This window comes from Hemicordylus capensis, chromosome 6 (assembly GCF_027244095.1).
Source record: "Hemicordylus capensis ecotype Gifberg chromosome 6, rHemCap1.1.pri, whole genome shotgun sequence".
Classification (NCBI taxonomy): Eukaryota; Metazoa; Chordata; class Lepidosauria; order Squamata; family Cordylidae; genus Hemicordylus; species Hemicordylus capensis.
In genome coordinates this window covers 115028616-115047371 of record NC_069662.1, presented here as the reverse complement: position 1 = coordinate 115047371, position 18756 = coordinate 115028616, and the positions used below count along the sequence as shown (strand labels likewise).

The window sequence follows — 18756 nt, the reverse complement described above, 5'->3', positions numbered from 1 at the left end:
GCGAATGCAGCACCGGCCTGGCTCCAACTCCCGAACAGAGCCATGTGGGCTGAGAGAGATTCCTGCCTGCAACCTTGGAGAAGCTGCTGCCAGTCTGTGAAGACAATACTGAGCTAGTAGTAGGACCAATGGTCTGACTCAGTATATGGCAGCTTCCTATGTTCCTATGACTATGCCCCCGCGTCTAATATCAGATGCGGGGTGAGCGGGGCCGCCGCTGCCAGACACGGGTACCTGGCGGACTGGCTCTGCCACTGGTGAGGCAGGAGGCAATGGTAAACCCCTCCTGTATTCTACCAAAGACAACCATAGGGCTCTGTGGTCGCCAGGAGTTGACACTGACTTGACAGCACACTTTACCTTTACCTAGATCAGTAATCTTAAAAATCATCATAAATGTATCTGACAATGTAGATTCAACTAGAAAAAGAGCTGAATAGCATTCACCAAACATTAAGTATTTAACAATAAAAAGGTCATCTTGTTTAGCTCTTATAATGAAACTGAATACAATAGTTTGATTTTTATCAAATGCCTCCTCGAAATTCTTAACAGTTGGCATACTCAGCTGTGTGTGCTTTTGTTCTTTTACGATTCTGGGCTAAGGATTGGCAGGAAACAGCAGCGTTCACTCCCACATCACTTGAAGTTCCCTTACACAAGATTAAGTTTTCATCCTGTTCTGTTAAAACAAAGAGGTAATGATTAAACACATTTTCAGAGTGTTTAGAATATTTGCATGGACTCTTGTTGCTCTCTCAGGATATCATGTTTTGGTCTCATTTTCCTCCCTATTAAAAATTTCCTGAGTCATAAGTAGCTGTTTATGGTTATTCTCAAAGACTCTGATTAGGAACAGGAATCTCTTGCACTGAGCTCTGTACACACAAAGAGGGAAGTATATTTCCTACTTCAGGAAGTATATTTCCTATTTCATGCTTGGGCTGGGTGCAGCCAAATATCATTCTCTAGTACCTAATGGCTAATCAGCATGAGTCTCCTCAGTTCCTCATGTATTCCATCTTCAGACTTGAAAACTACTGCTGCTGCTTCTCTTTTTTAAAACTTCTAGGGCTATTACACTATATCCAGCTATCCTCACCCTTTTTTTTTCTTTGCTTAACATCTAGCCTGATGAAGAGTTCTTCAGAACAAAAAGGCTTGCTTAAGATATTTCACGCGACCTTGCTGGGGAGGGCAGGTGCAGGAGCTTGCCTGCCATCCCGGCAGATGAGTGGCCGCCAACCTCCTCTGCACCACGCTGTGTGCCCACATGGCAGCGGTGCGGCCAAGGGAAACACTGGGAGTAGGAGGACCTCCCTCTCCTGTATCCCAGGATGCCCTGGAAAGCAAGTGCGGCTGCAGTTCTCATTAAAACAGTCACTGTGCTTGGCGTAGCCACTCCATTTCTGGTGGTGAGCCCGGAAGGGAGCTGTGTAACCTGGCAGCAATTGGCTAGACAATTGCCGGGCAAGGTTAAGTGAACCATAGTTTCACTTAAACTTGGCTAAACACCGTGTTAAAAAATGGTGCATGGTGCAGGGGCAGCACTGGGAGTGACCTCGCTCCCGGCGCTTCACACCCGCAGTCTAACCCAAGGTGGGCTGTCCTAGTCTGGGTTAAGCTGCATGTGTAAATACCCTTAATATGTCATTTTGGTGTTCTGCTTTGTTTTTATATTTGTATCCTGCTCGTCCTCCAAGGATCCCAGAGTGGTGTACATGGCTTATGTTTATAATCACAACAATCATGTGAGGTAGCTTGGGCTGAAAGATAAGTGACTCACCCAAAGCCACCCAGTGAGTTTTATGGCCAAATGCAGATTTGAACTCTTTTCTGCTCAGTCTTGGTCCAACACTCTAACCCACTACACCACCCTGGGTTACTAGTTTCGTGGATTTATGTTTTTTCTAATGGAACAACACAACTATCTATGATTTTTATATGCTTGGCCTGTTTCCTCCAAAAATACCCTGATGGCTTTCATAGGACAAAAGTGTGGATACTTGGCTCTTTTGTTTCCCCCCCTGAAATGTTTTTCTGCACATGAGCCATCAGCCTGCCACCAGGACTGAAGACTCCTGACTCAGCAGACAGGTTTTTATAATGCTTCATCCTCTACTATAAAACTTGCTATTTCTTCTTGCGAGCCATTGTTGTGGCTAGAGTGTTGGATTAGGTCTGGGAATTTGACCCAAGTTCAAATTTCAGCCAGCTATGGAACTCCCAATCAGCTATGGAACTTTAGACCAATAGCTCACTGTCACTTGAACCTGTTTGGCACAGTAACAACTTTCAGGATAAAAGATGGAAATGATATATGCTTCTCTGGAAGGGCAAGATAAAAATCTAATAAATAAGGATTCTGAACAACTTTTCCTGTAATAATGACCACATTGTGCCCTACTGCCTTTCATGTTTTCTTGCCTCACCTTGTCCCTATTTTCTTGGCCTAATCCCATTGGCTGTGCCTCTCTACTATTGTCTGGTACTGCTTTGCCGTGGATGGATCCATGGATCCTTCTCTTGCAGAGATTTAAGGTGGTTTGCACATACACAGACTTCACTTGACTTTGTTACACTTGATGACTGACAGTTGAATGTGTGAACTGATTGTATTAAAAGCCTTGTGTCTGAGATTACGGGGAACCTCTGTCTGTCCTATTAGATCCCTGATGGCCAATTTGCACATGCAAATCATCACTAGCTGTGTTGTGACTTCTACCAGAGCCAGACGAGTGGGTGGAGGGGGGTTCACTGGATTGAATCCTTGTCTGTAAGGGATTCACAGTAGGCTGTCACCACCCACTTTTAATTTGATGTGGGGGAAACCCACTCTCCATATAAGTTCCTGGGAGAGGTTAAAATGACAGAACCCTCCCTAGAAGGGCTAGGCTTTCAAAGGTGTGTGACTAAGGCAGACCCAAAATGAAGAGTAGCACACTTCAGCAACAAGAGTTTATTATTAGATTAAAAGATCAACAGTATGCAATAACAATAATTGTCCCTTCATAAAGCAGATTATAATAGAGAGAAAGTTTCCATTAACCAGGCAACTCAGATTTCAAGCAATACAGTAAAGGAAAATAGGTTGCAGGAGGAATCTCTCTTAGCCTTATCTTGGAGATGCCAGGGAGGGAACTTGAAACCTTCTACTCTTCCCAGAGCAGCTTCATCCCCTGAGGGGGATATCTTATAATGCTCACACTTCTAGTCTCCCATTCATATGCAACCAGTGCAGACCCTGCTTAGCTAAAGGGACAAGTCATGCTTGCTACCACAAGACCAGTTCTCCTCTGGACTGGTCCTTTTTGTTTTGAATTTCCCTGACTTTTTTCTTTATTAGGAAAGGCCCACTCTTCCAGCAGTTGCTCTAAGTGAGGAGAGGAGAGCTGGTCTTGTGGTAGCAAGCATGACTTGTCCCCATAGCTAAGCAGGGTCTGCCCTGGTTGCATATGAATGGGAGACTTGATGTGTGAGCACTGCAAGATATTCCCCTCAGGGGATGGAGCCGCTCTGGGAAGAGCAGAAGGTTTCAGGTTCCCTCTCTGGCTTCTCCAAGATAGGGCTGAGAGAGATTCCTGCCTGCAACCTTGGAGAAGCTGCTGCCAGTCTGTGAAGACAATATTGAGCTAGATAGACCAATGGCCTGAGTCAGTATATGGCAGTTTCCTATGTTCCTAGGAGGCCTAGTCCTCCCTTTCCTATCATTACAAACTGTTTAAGTGATCAGATGATAAACTTGAATGTATCAATCAGCCCTTAATAACTGGCCAACTGCCAGTCCTGACATCCTCTCTAATTGTAATTTATTGAGCTTGTGCCTTTTTTTAACCTTCTCTCCCAAATCTCATATGTTGATACCTTCCACAACTTAGTGAGGAGGATAATGACATTTACAGTGCGGTCAGCCTTGGATCCAATGCAGATTGGAGCCCTACGTGGAAAGAGAGATGCGGGATGTTTAAGCTGGTTTCAGAAAAGGCCCAGGAACAAGAGAAATCATTGCTGATGCATGCTGGATAATTGAGAAAGCCAAAGAATATCAAAAAGAAGTCAATATGTGCTTTATTGACTACAGAAAAGCCTTTGTGTCGACCATGTCAAGTAATGGAATATCCTTAGGAAAATGGGTGTCTCAGAACATCTCATTGTTCACATGAGAAACCTATACACAGGACAGGAAGCCACTGTCCAGACAGAACATGGTGAAACAGACTGGTTCCAGATCAGCAAAGGAGTAAGGAAAAGCTGTATACTTGAGAAGCTGTGAGAGAATAGTGAGAGAAGCTGGATTGGAAAGATGAGAACGGTTTTAAAGTTGGAGGAAGAAACATCAATAACCTGAACTACGCTGACGACACCACTCTGATAGCTGAGAATGCAGATGAACTGCAAGCTCTAGTAATGAAAGTCAAGGAGCACAGTAAAAAAAATGGGACTATGACTAAATGTAAAGAAGATTAAACGGGTACAGCAACTAGCCTCAGAATCCTCTCTAATAAAACGCTTGGTGTCCGTCCGTGGACGGACACCAAGCGTGTGTCCGTGCCTCCCTGCCCAGTTTTGCGCCTGCGCGAAGCGCAGGCGCAGAACAGGGCAAGGGAGACACGCTCGCCGGTACCTGGCGGACATCTTGGGCGGCCAGAAGCGGCCGCCCCGAAGAAGCCGGAGAAGCGCCGGCGGGGGAAACTGGCCGAGGCGGCGGCAGAGCCGCCGCCTCGCCCAGAAGAGACAGCAACCAAGCTGGGGAGACGGGGGACGGAATGGAGGCCAACGGAGGCCGGCAGGACAGAGCCGACCGTGAAGGGCCCGGGCCGGCCGCGGAGGATGGCAGCGGCGCCTCCAGAGACCGCCCGGCCGGTGATTGAGGGGGGAAGAGGCGGCAGGGGAAGCCTGTCCTCCCGCCACCCGCTCACCCGCCCTCCCAGCTTTCCAAAATCCCCTTCCCCGCTCCTCCCCCCAACTGATTACGGGCCAAAAGGGCCCATGAGAAGGCCGTCGCCCCCGCCTATCGCCCACCCGCCCACCCAGCTGCCCGAGCCCACCTTACCCGCTCCAGCCCGCGATAGTCGGGCGAAGAAATAAAAAATTATTTGCACAGTGGAAGTGAGGAGCTCAGGAACAGAGCTCCTCTCTGTGCTATGCTGCTGCCCAAACTGACGCTATGGACGAAAGGACGCAACGTCCTTTGCGTCCATAGCGGCAGTTTGGGCAGCAGCATAGCACAGAGAGGAGCTCTGTTCCTGAGCTCCTCACTTCCACTGTGCAAATAATTTTTTATTTCTTCGCCCGACTATCGCGGGCTGGAGCGGGTAAGGTGGGCTCGGGCAGCTGGGTGGGCGATAGGCGGGGGCGACGGCCTTCTCATGGGCCCTTTTGGCTCGTAATCAATTGGGGGGAGGAGCGGGGAAGGGGATTTTGGAAAGCTGGGAGGGCGGGTGACCGGGCGGCAGGAGGACAGAGGGAGGAGGGGATAATGAAAAAAAAAAAAAACACCAGAGAGAGAGAGAAAGGAAAAAAAATCAATTTTAAAAAACCATTTAAAGGCGGGAGAGAAAGCTAGCGCCCGTTATCATAACGGGCTTAAAAATACTAGTGGATAATAAAGACATTGAAGTGGTGGATATCTTCTTCCTTTTAGGATCGACCATCAACATAAAGGATCCAGCAGTCAAGAAATACGCCACAGACTAGCACTTGGTAGGGTTGCAATGACAGCCTTGGAAAGGATATTTAGAAGCCATGACGTGTCTATACCTACAAAGATAAGAATTGTTCAGACAGTGGTTTTTCCCGTGACACTCTATGGATGTGAAAGCTGGACTTTGAAGAAGCAAGACAGAAAAAGTATTGACACTTTGGAACTTTGGTGCTGGAGAAGGCTTTTGAGGATACCATGGACAGTCAAGAAAACAAACAAATGGATCATAGAACAAATCAATCCAGAATGTTCACTCAAGGCACAAATGACCAGGCTGAAACTATCATACTTCAGACACATTATGTGAAAACCCAGCTCCCTTGAGAAGTCCATAATGCTGGGGAAAGTTGAAGGAAAGAGAAGAAGAGGACGACCAGCAGGAAGGTGGACTTGATTATGACAGCAATAAATGCACCCAGGAGAGACCTAAAAGGCCAAGTTGAAGACAGATCATCCTGGAGAGTATCTATCTATGTGGTCGCTAAGAGTCGACACTGATTTGATGGCACTTAATCAATCAATCAGCCTTGGATTTAGGAGACTTGGGTTCAGATTCTGTGACTCATTTAGATTGAAGCAAGGCATACAATTTGCAATATAAATATGCAATATAAACTATACAAGCTACACCCACATTGTAACCTACACCAAAGAAGGTAGAACTAGTTATTGAACAATAGTAAAACACTAAAACAACTTTACGAAAGACTTGTGAAACCTTTCTGAAATATAGCAGCCTTGAACCTTTGGTGAAAATTATAAGTTTTTATAGGACTCCAGCCTAAACTGGAACTACCTTTGTGAAGGCTCTACTAGACTTCTCAATAGATCTTACATACACTATGAAGATCTGAATATGTGGGTAGGAGCACAATGTAATGACATCATGAATGTGTGGGTGGGGCTATCACACTCTCCACTTACAAGCAGCTTATGCTATTCATGAAGGAACAGGGAAAGGATTATTTGCAGTTATTTCAATCCATCATATGAGAACAGCTCTTTTTAATAGTAGATGAGAGTGCTCTAATTCTGTGTCTTTTACACAAAATTGTCTTTTTGTGTCCATTGGTGATTGTGCCCAAGCCTTCAATTCCTTCAATTAATGTCTAATGCAGCTAACCAATTCATGACAGAGGGCAGCTGGTGTCACAGTTTCCCATATGGTCCTCTTGAAATAAAATGATATCTCCACTTCACTTCATTTTGTAAGCAGCCTTGTGTTAGACAACCATTTTATTTTATGCTGCATAGGCTCATTGGTAGGCACAAGTGACTGTACTGTTTCATTGGCATGTTGGTGCATAATTGACTGGGAGGCAGGTTCATCTGATGTTCAGTCATCTAGTTAATAGCATTCATTGTGTTTGCACATGTAAGAGGGAAGAACTGATAAAGGTTGCTGCTCTTCTTTTCCCCACCACCTTCACAAAACTGGGTCAGAGAATCAGTGCATTTCTGCCCTTTTTTGGATGATATGATTAAGATAGTTGTCTTGGGTTTTTTTTTTATTTTCAGTCTTTAATTTTTATGAGAAAAAGGCTTACAATCAACTGACTTAAACTCCCTGTGAGTTTCCTGTGCAACCAGCATTTACACTTGAGTCTATTATTTGCTCTTTAATGTCGGTGTTAGGGAAGCATAATATGACTGTACTAATTGTGAGATCAGACATGCAGACCGAGTACAAATGGAATGTGAAAGAATTTATGCAGCACATGCTATAGAGTAATAATTAGATTGCTCAGTATTATTCAGGCTGTATTTCTTAATTTCTTTGTGCATGAGGATTTTCTTTTATTAAGGAAGCTTTATCTCCAGTAAATTGATGGCTGCCTGGTTTCAGCTGCAAAATAAATGTTTTAAGAGAGACTGTAAAGCGTGATAGCCCTGAACTTTACCTGCTTGTTCTAGCTCAGACCTGCCTCTGCGGTTCTGAAGCTTCTTGTATTACACCATCTTGTATACTCCCTTTTCCGGCTCTGCACCTGCTTGAGGCAATTTGTTTCCCGTTCCTACTGGTTTCTAGATTGCACACTATGGCCACACACACAGGACATTCTTCTTTTCAATCTGTGTGTCAATCAGCTTTATGAAAATTGTGTTTGGTTAGGATTGCCTAAGCAATTTAATTCTTTTTTTTAGCTGCTTGGTCAGGAGGGGCATCTTTCACACCTTCCCATTTGTCTTCCAGGATGCATTTAATAGTAAAGCAGTGTCTTTTAAGTAGGAGGTCTATTGTGTTGCATTGCTTTGTTGGAAGGAGAGAGGAATGTTTAATCCATTAAAATGTCTTAACATGCAGTGTTCATAAGCCTCTTCCTAGAATCTCAAAGAATAAAGTCAAAATGGTGCAGCTCTTTCCATCCTGAGGATGAATATGGTTGGAGAAAGGACAAATTAATTTTGCAGTTCTGTCTAAGAGGGTGATTATGGGAGTAAGATGTGAGGCTGTAGGCATGAATGTTAAAGTGGTGATTTGCATATATTTTCAAAAAGGTGTCCACATCTAAAGAGGGCAAAGCCCAGTTCAAATGTAACGCTAATCAACAGTTTAGGACTACGTGAACAAGCTTAAGGGAGCTGCATGCTCATGCAATAATCCTCTTTCCTCCCCTCTCCTCCTATCTCATGCATGAGAGGAGAGGAGTGAAAGCTTTTGCTTTTCCTTTAAAGTAAACCTTGGTTTCATATCATGTACAAATTCAGGCAACTGCAGTTTGCTAACTAACTAGAATTAGAAACATCTAGAACAGAACTGTATAGAACTGGCCCTCCTGGAAATGTTGGACTACAACTCCCATCAAGCCTGATAATGGCCACTGTGGTTGGGGATGAAGGGAGTTGCATTCAGGAGTATAGCAAGCAAGCTGGTTGGTGGTCCAGGCCATCGCAATGCTTCCCCACTACTGCAGCTGCTGCCAGCCAGACCCGTCCCCTGTGTCATCATGCCAACACAAGGCATAGCTGGTGGTGTGCGTACTGGGAAGGAATGCATGGCAGCCCTGTCACGTCACCTTCTCCAGTTCTCAAAGTGCTAACTTTTCTGGGTTCGATGCTTGTTTTTTCTTTCTCACTTGCAGGTTTAAAAAGGAAGCATCCAGCTGGTGAAGTCAACACTCAGTGGGCTGGAGAGGACCACGGAGCTTCTGTGCATGTTTTTGCAGTACGGACAATGCATCTTTGTGCAGATACAGGGGGCGGGAGGGACTGGTGTGCAATAGAAGGAGGGATAATGGAGCGGTGCTAAGGGGGCACCTTGGCAGCCCCATTTTCCCTGAAGCCCAGAGACATTAGTCCCTCCTTCTTCTTTATCCCTATGCACCTGGTTGTAGTTCAACAACAGCTGGAGGGCCCTGGTCTAGGATATCAAACCACTGTCTAATCCTAGTTTATAGCCTGACTTGTTCTAACATTAAGTATGTAACAATGTAGTTGTTCAAGATTGTACATAACATGGAATTGCGGTTTGTTATTAAAGTGATAGCAGAAAGGAGTCTTAGATGGGAGAAGGAGGTGAAGGGAGATTCAGCAAACAAGTCAGCATTTCCCTTTGGCTCGTCCATAGGACTCGTTCCCATGATCAAAAGCAATGTCCGTTAACTGGGAATCTGGGATTACTGGAGGCACAAGACGGATGTGCACGAATGTTTTGGCAGGGCGGGAAGCGGTACCTTTAAGCATAAGTAAAGCAGATCCTTATCTGCTCCTCCGCCACCTTGCTGCTTTTTCCGCCGTGGTGCTGCACCACTGTGCAGAAGTCTGCACAGGACTTCACCCAGCTGTCTGCATGCGGTGGCAGGATGCACATTCTCTTGTGCTCCAGCCATGTTTATGGTCAATATGGTGTTTCTGACCACGTGTATGGTCAGCATGGTGTTGCTAACCACGCACATAGCCGCCGTGCATATGCAGTGACCATGTGCATCCCGCCGCTGCACGCGGGGCTGCTGGGTGAAGTCCCGTGGCTGCACGCAGACTTCTGAGTCTTTTTCCAGCACCACGCCTGGAAAAGTGGCGCAGCAGAACAGCAGATAAACACCTGCTTTACTCATGCTTAAAGGTACCAGTCCCTGTCCCGCCGGAATGATTTGGCGTGCTGTGCCAAATTGATTCAGTGCATCTCTACTGGATGCGCCAAATCAATTTGTACACATCCCTAAGGCACATGCTCCCATGGAGCATGTTGTATTGGAAGCAAAAACAACTCCCAGTCTCAGGTTGGCTCACTCCAAGCTGCCATTTAACTGACCTCAGTAAACTAGGATATGAACTCAGGCTGTTGATATCACTTAAATGTAAGTTGGTGTGCTGCCAACTCAGGACTGAGAGTCTTTTGCTTCCCACACAACGCACTTTGTGGAAGCGTGCTTCCACCAATGAGCCCAGATTATCGGTTAATGAACATTGTTAATAAAATGAGCCCAGATTCTCAGTTAATGAACTTTTGATCATGTGAACCAGTTTAGTTTGTGCTAAACCATGGTTTAGTATTTGTCTGAATTAGACTTATGACATGGTTCCACACCGAACATTAAATGCCAAGGAAAACTTGGTTCCACACTGGACATTAAATGCCAAGGAAAAATGTTCCACACTGGACATTAAATGCCAAGGAAAACTTCATTCATGTGGAAGAAACATTTCCTGAAATCAGTATCTTTCTAGGACTGACAGTAATGAATAATATTGAACTTTGTTAATGGAACTGCTCCTGCGGAATTGGCAAGAACCCCAAGCTATGGTTTAGGCTTGTGTGGAGGAACTAGCTAGCTTGGAATGGAACAGTTCCACCTTCAGAATAAATTTGTTTAACACTTCGTTTGTGGAAAGAACTGAATGGAGAGGTTAGAGAGAAAATAATGATTAAAGAATAATTTTATTAAACCAGCAGGACTAGCAAAACCAACAAGTTACAACAGACTGTGTTACAGTCACAAGGAGGCAATTTGGCTTGAGTTTCCATATTAAGTTCACTCAAGGCTGACGAGAGAAATTGACAGTTTTGGATTTTAGCCAGAAATGAGGAGAAGGGAAGGTGGCGTTTTGAGAGCCGGGGTTATGACCAAAGGATTGCTGTGAATCCTTGCAGTTCAGTCATGGCTAAGACGCTTCTCTCTTCTGAGGCAGGCAGGCAGCAGGGAGAGGGAACCCAGGGACCAGGCAGAGGTGTGTCAGCCAGGCAAAATCCAAAAATGAACCAAAATCTCATAGCCAGGAGTGCTACGCAGACCGGGTTGGGAAACAGGCCAGTCTGGAGGTGAAAGGTAAAGTAGGAGTGAGAGTCAAGGCAGGATAAAATGGAGCTGCCTGTGCCAAGATGAAGGAAAAAGATGGTGGAGCTGAGGAAGAACCACCAGGTGAATCTGAGGTAGAGACACGAGTTACAGGAGGCACAGGAGAAACGCAGAATCCAAGAGACACAGAAAGCACACGGATTGATGGTGTCTTGACCAGCTATAGGAAAATTCTTGCCCAAGGACATTATGCTGATCACACCTTGCAAAGGTGGACAATACGGACAAAGGACAAGATGCAAAATTGTTCTATTCAGAAGTTAAGAGTGAACTTCTAGGACAAAGGCTAGGAAAGATCTGAAAGGCCCATTGTTAATGAAACTACCCTGGGGTGATTGGTGAACACCCCCAAACTTGTGTTTGGGCTTGTGTGGAGAAATTAGCTCAGAAAGGAACAGCTCCATGTCAGATTAAATTTGCGCAAAATATCTTTGATTGTAATATTGTTCCTCAGAGAAAACTCGGTTGGAGGCAGGGGCAAGAAGTCCAAAGGAGTTAGTTGATAGAGTGCTTCTTCCATGGAACCAGCTTCCTATGTTGGTGAGGAAGACTGGTCAGATCAGGCTAGGCAAGAAAGCTGATCTGGAGAGTGGTAGGAAGAACTGGACACAGGCTGGCGTAATGGCCTGTGTATAGTAAATTGCCCAAGCAGCTGGTGACTCCAAGGTAGATAGTATGCAGAAAGCACACTGGATCATGAAATTGGGGCTTTATCTACCCAAAAACATCCTGGGGCCACATTCCTGTTGTCCTTCTTTGTTGAATAGGTGTGTTGGGTGGAACTTGCAAGGATTCCATTGTTGCTGATCACTCTTTCTGAGTGTGACAATGTGGGAATTGCCGAGGCATGCCAAGGCTGATTGTCTTGACAATAGAGTGCATAGACGTGAGAAGGGGAAATCTGCATGGATGGAGGTTCCAATAATCCAATCAGTACTTTTAATTGGTGCATCTTGAGGTCCTTATCGTTGACTCAACCTCTTTTGTGAGTTACCTCCATGAGCCTTATCTGCGTTCTTCCTGCTGAGTTGATTGGCAGGTTAGTTTGCTACTATCCTTTGTGAAAGGAGGGGAGGGGCCGAGAAAATTCACTCTGAGTGCAGAGTGGCCTTGGCTGGAAGTTAACATGCTTTAGTTAACTTCTGGGGTCTACTTAGGGTATCCCAACTTTGAGGGGGGGGCATGCGACTCGCCCACTGTCAACTAAATGACCTGTCCCTGTATGCCACAAACAGAACTCACAATGCTGTGAGGTACCTGAGCATGTCAAGAGTGAGATCTTGAAGCCTGGAAACTCAAACACAAGGTGGAGGGTCCTGGGAGTTGGCAGAAAAGCATTGCTAGTAACACCATGTAGAATGGGGCAAAATGAATGCATCAAAGATTATCTCTCATGTCTTTTAGAGTATCTGGGGGTGGCTAAAATGTAAACAAGCTAGCTTCCCACGGCCCTGAGTCAGCCATTAACATGCTCATTAGCCAAGGAAATGACTTGCTGCTTTATTATCACTCCTTCCTGAGGAGGTGCTATCCTGACTGGATCCAATGTGCCAACATAGGGGAAATACTTGATGAATTCATTAAAGAATAGCTTTTGATTAAATCATGTCTACTCAGGCTTCCCACTTGTAAGCAATCAGTGGGCTGACAGCGTGGGGAGGTCTTCTTGTAGTCCTGTGCTTTGAACTTGACCTAAGAGTTCTTTCTCACAAACTACATGCCAAAGTGGCATGCCCGTTGAGATAGCTACAGGCAAAACAAAGTGGAGATCTCATGGTCCAGTAAGATCCAAAGTGCAAATGGTAACTATAGGCTTGTAGTTCCAAATATAGAGAGGTGCACCTCGGAGGAGCCCCCAAACAGGCTCTTTTGGTAACAGGCTCTTTTGGTAACAAGTACTGAACATACTGTATTGAATTCCCGTCACAACTGCTGCTTTTGTGGTGGCTATATTCTTAAATTACTAGGAGCAGGGTAGAATGAAGCCATGGGGCAATTTCACCAATCCCTGAATGCAAAAATCTGGTCACTAGATTTATGACTTGAGCTAATCAAGTAAGCTAGATACTGGATTCACTGGACATCTAATAAATCCATGAGATTAGGATTAGTAACAAACAGTAATTACTGGAGTGTTAGTAGGCAAGTAAGTAAAGTAAAGTGTGCCGTCAAGTCGATTTCGACTCCTGGTGCCCACAGAGCCCTGTGGTTTTCCTTGGTATAATACAGGAGGGGTTTACCACTGCCTCCTCCTGCACAGTATGAGATGATGCCTTTTAGAATCTTCCTATATGGCTGCTGCCCGATATAGTACCAGTGGGGATTTGAACCAGCAACCTTCTGCTTGTTAGTCAAGCATTTTCCCACTGCGCCAGCTAAGGTGACTAGTAGGCAAGTAGCTTTGTTAAATATGCTTTTTAGAGTTGTCAACTCACTGCCTCCTACTGGAAAGATGTCAATATGAATATGACAATATGGTATTCGTGGCCAAACATTCTGTATTGTTTTGCTGGACATTTGTCTACTCTCTTTCCGTAGAAGAATGGAAATACTGAACACTAATGGACCTAGCTAATAAGCAGAGAGTCACTTATTAATAGGAGGAACTCTTCAGAGTTCAGTTTGACAACCACATCGGGATGTCCTTTGGTTGATCATTCACACATGCAGGGTTAAGTTTGCATTTTCTCTGAACATTCAATACAATTTTTAAGAACAACAATAAGAATGTTGGCATTCCATTAAACATACATGTGTACTGAAGAGAAGAATATAGCTAAAATATAACAATAGTGTGAAGTCAGTTCATTACCCTCCTTGTTTGATTCTATAAATGTAAAAACTGCATAAAGGCAAAAGAGTGGCATATTTAGCTGTGTCACATAAATGACAAGTAATTAATTAAATCCTCAACCAGAAGAAACAGATTTTGTGTTGCATATATTAAAAAGAAGATAGTAAGTTATCTTCTTTAAAAAAAACTTTTTATTTTTGTATTTTACAATACAAAGTAACAGAGTTGTCAAACAAACAAGAACAACAGTCATTGTTATCATTGATCATGTCAAGTGATGTATGTTATATTTTGCATATTTATAAGATTTTTTGCTAAGATTTTAGTATATGAAAATGAATTTACTAAGTGGTAAATGCATTTATTAAGTGGTCTGGTCTAGTGTGTGTTGTTTTAAATTCACTGACATAATTTAAAAATGGAATCCGACATGGTAAAAAGTCAAAAATCCTTAGATTGAGGGTAAAATGCAGTTTCTATGAACATATGTCAAAAATGCTTGAATAAGCTTTAAATAGGAGTTCTAACACTGGTTGTATCTATCCATTCACATCTCAAAGACTGCTTGCTATTACATCAGGCTCACTCTATTAAAAATATGAATCAGGTGTTTTGTAAGTAATTATTTAAATAACCTGCAATGCAGCCCAACTATACTACTGTATATTCTATACCAGGCTGATGATGGATTTTGCTGAATTCTGCTGCAGCACTGCATCATCTACATAAATGAGAAAATCTATCATATGCTTGAGAAACTTCCATATAAATTTTCCCGTCCCATACAGAGCAGCATTATTATCAAGCTCTTCATAATTCATTTCCACCTCTATCTGCATCAGTATGGTAATGGAAATCCTCCCTTTATGAATTGGATAGAAGTGTTTTGGGGTTTGTTTGTTTTTAACATTCTTCAATATGACCAACAGTCTTTATTCAAAAAAGCCACTTTAATAAATGTAGATGGTCATATTTGAAATTGTTTCTGAAGTAGGACACTATTGCCAGGATGGAATTAATTTAACTGCAAAGGCTGCTCCCAATGACTAAAACAGAGTTATAATTTTGCCGCTTTAGTGGCATATTCATTCGGTATTTTGAGCCCGGATAATACTTGTTTTTGTCAGCTCATCCATGCTTACTTTCAGCTGTGCTGCAGAGGGCTGAGCTAGCTGTGAAATTCTTCCTGACATGTGCTGAACTCCGCATAGATCAGCTTCTGGCACTTAGTTGGAATTGCAGTGGTTGCAACCTAATATCAATGGGTGGGGGACAAATGTATGACCCCAATCACCCCAATAATAGAAAAGGAAAGAACATCATTTGGAATAAACAGGCACAACTGCACATTCTAAACTCATCATCCAGGATATGGATTGGATCAAATAATGACATCATCAGTAGCACATTTCTGTCTTTCCCTCCATTATTTTTATAGCTTTGAAATTCTGTCAAAACAAGTAGCCATTGAGAATCCTTTGAGAAGTGTATCTGATGACCTTTGAGAGAGACAGGCATAATTTTGAAATATGGTTGTGCAGTAGACCTTGCATACCAGTGACATTCTCTGTACACTGAACTATTTTGAAAGGTCACTGTCCCATGTATTGCAGTACTGTAGGAATTAGTGTAGAAAAAGAGTTTTTAGCCATTTCTTCACCAATGAATGAATGAATTTTTGTGTGAACAATGAATTAATTTTTGTGTGATTTCTTTTTGTGTCAGTTAAAGAAGGTGTTTTAGGGCAGCCCAGCCTGGGTTAGGCTACTCATGTGCCACGCCAGAATCGAGGTCGATCCTGGCACTGCCCTCCTGCCTAACCCTACTTTTAACCCCGGCCTTTAGCCAGGGTTTAAGGGTGTGAGTGGGCCCTTAACCCTGGGAGCGGGGTTGTGTGCGGCACACAGAGTCTGGAGCACACAGAGTCTGGAGCACACAGAGTCTGGAGCACACAGAGTCTGGAGCACACAGAGTCTGGAGCACGAGCACCCCCAATGAATCCCCCAATGCACTGCATTGCTTGCACGATGCATTAAGGGATTTCTGGAGGCTGGGACTTGTTTCCCCGGCTGCTCGGATCATGCGTGCACACAAGCCACATGCCACACAGAAGACGACTGATCGTCTGGGTTGAAGGTTGGTTATACCTTGCCTTCCCTCCTCGCCCTACAAAAGGAGCTCTCCAAACTGGGTGAGTGGGCGACAAAGTGGCAAATGTGGTTCAGTGTTGGCAAGTATAAAGTGATGCACATTGGGACGAAAACCCCCAGCTTCAAGTATATGCTGATGGGATCTGAGCTGGCAGTGACTGACCAGGAGAGGGATCTTGGGGTTGTTGTGGACAGCTCGTTGAAAGTGTTGACTCAATATACGGCAGCTGTAAAAAAAGGCTAATTCCATGCTAGGGATCATTAGGAAGGGGATTGAAAATAAAACCGCTGATGTTATAATGCCCTTACACAAAACTATGGTGCGACCACACTTGGAGTACTGCATACAGTTCTGGTCACAACATCTTAAAAAGGACATTGTAGAACTGGAAAAGGTACAGAAGAGGGCAACCAAGATGACCAGGGGCCTAGAGCACCTTTCTTATGAGGCAAGACTACAACACCTGGGGCTTTTTAGTTTAGAAAAAAGACGACTGTGAGGAGACATGATAGAGGTCTATAAAATCATGCATGGTGTGGAGAAAGTGGATAGAGAGAAATTCTTCTCCCTCTCCCATAACACTAGAACCAGGGGTCTTCCCATGAAATTGATTGCCAGGAAATCTAGGACCAACAAACGGAAGTACTCTTTCACACAACGCATAATCCACTTGTGGAATTCTCTGCCACAAGGTGTGGTGACAGCCAACAACCTGGATGGTTTTAAGAAGGGTTTGGATAACTTCATGGAGGAGAGGTCTATCAACGGCTACTAGTTGGAGGGCTGTGGGCCACCTCCAGCCTCAAAGGCAGGTTTTTATTTATTTATTTATTAATCAAAACATTTTTATACCACCCAAAACCTACGTCTTGGGTGGTTTACAACAGAATAAAAACAAAGTAAAACATTTGTTAAGACAAAAATGGGTGGGGGGACACACACATTACAACAATTTAGAAATTTTAAAACAATATTTTAAAACAGCATTAAAACAACATTAATTAAAAGCCTGGGTGAAGAGATGTGTTTTTAATGACTTTTAAAAGCTGTCAGAGATGGGGAGGCTCTTATTTCATTAGGGAGTGCATTCCAAAGCCTCGGGCCAGCAGCAGAGAAGGCCCGTCCCTGAGTGGCCACCAGACGAGCCGATGGCAGCTGCAGCTGGACCTCTCCAGCAGATCTCAGTGGGCAGTGGGGTTCATGCCGAAGAAGGCGTTCCCTTAAATACCCAGGGCCCAAACTGTTTAGGGCTTTATAGGTTATAACCAGCACCTTGTATATTGCCCGGAAACATATCGGCAGCCAGTGTAGCTCCTTCAATACAGGAGTTAAATGGTCTCTCTGAGATGACCCAGAGACCAGCCTGGCTGCCGCTTTCTGGACCAACTTCCGGACTACATACAAGGGCAGCCTCACATAGAGCGCATTATAGTAATCCAGTCTGGAGGTTACCAGCAGATGTACCACTGTTTTGAGGTCATTCACCTCAAGAAACGGACGCAGCTGGCATATCAGCCGAAGCTGATAGAAGGCACTTCTGGCCATCGCCTCAACCTAGGACACCAGGGAGAGGCTTGGATCCAGAAGTACCTCTAAACTGTGTACCTATTCCTTCTGGGAAAGTGTGACCCCATCCAGAACAGGCAGATCAAAATAATCTCTCAAGTTCCGACCCCGCACAATGAGTACCTCCGTCTTAGCTGGATTCAGTCTCAGTTTGTTATCCCTCATCCAGCCCATCACCAACTCCAGGCAGGCATTTAGGGAGGTTATGCCCTCTCCTGATGATGCTGACATGGAGAAATAGATTTGGGTGTCATCAGCATACTGATAGCACCCTGCACCAAATCTCCTGATGATCTCTCCCAGCAGTTTCATGTAGATATTAAACAACATTGGAGACAATATGGAGCCCTGAGGAACACCATATAAAAGTTCAGATTTGAAAGAACAGCAGTCTCCAAGGGACGCCATCTGGAACCTGCCTGAGAGGATGCCTCTGAGTACCAGTTGCAGGACAGTAACAGCAGGAGAGAGGGCATGCCCTCAACTCCTGCCTGTGGCTTCCAGCGGCATCTGGTGGGCCACTGTGCAAAACAGGATGCTGGACTATATGGGCCTTGTGCCTGCTCCAGCAGGGCTGTTCTTATGTTCTTATGCCCTGGGGATCCATCATGTGAATAGCCTTGTTATATAAACTCTTCAATAGCTTTCCAAGTAAGGTAATAAAAGAAATCCCTTTTATTTTTGTAGCCAAATTAATCATATATCAGCTATTATGTACTTGATTGTATAATGTCTATTAATATTACTAAATACTAACCTTCTTGCTTTAAAAATCAAAAATATAACAAAAAATGGAACATGTGACCTCTTAAAAACTAAAGGTCAAGAAATTATCTGATGCACAATCATTGTTATCCAGTTTTAATCCATTTTAATGCAAACCGTCTGTGTTACAGTAGAGTGAATCTAGAATGATGTAGTAGTGAATTGGGTCTCTTAATTTACCCATTTCCTACTAATGCATCTAAGTGAGATAAATATGGTGCAGTTAGCAATCAGGATATGATAAAGAAGTTTTTTCTCAAGGGCAGTTTAAGATATTCCTACAGAGGCAGCTGACACAGAGAAGATTCTCTATCTTTTCCAGACACTTTTATGCCCTGGAGTAATAGAAGAGGAAAAACATGTTATCCTTGCTTTAGTATACCATACTTTCTTAAATTCCATATTCACTTAGCATGGTGACAGTGAGAGGCCTCTATGGGTCAGGGCTGCTTATCAAGAAACTTCCTATGTAGGTCACC

General features: G+C 44.0%; 1 protein-coding gene and 1 long non-coding RNA gene across 6 annotated transcripts in view; one reads left to right on the top strand and one right to left on the bottom strand.

Moving 5' to 3' along the window:
- The window catches only part of CHN2 (chimerin 2), a 218505-nt gene that overhangs the window by 47078 nt on the left and 152671 nt on the right, over window positions 1–18756 (top strand). The window lies entirely within an intron of this gene.
- LOC128330107 (uncharacterized) overlaps window positions 18381–18756 on the bottom strand; it is a 44990-nt gene continuing 44614 nt past the window's right edge. For all 4 annotated transcript variants that reach the window (XR_008309955.1, XR_008309959.1, XR_008309958.1 and 1 more), the window contains one exon: window positions 18381–18612. This is a non-coding gene — a long non-coding RNA (uncharacterized LOC128330107). The remainder of the gene's footprint in view (window positions 18613–18756) is intronic.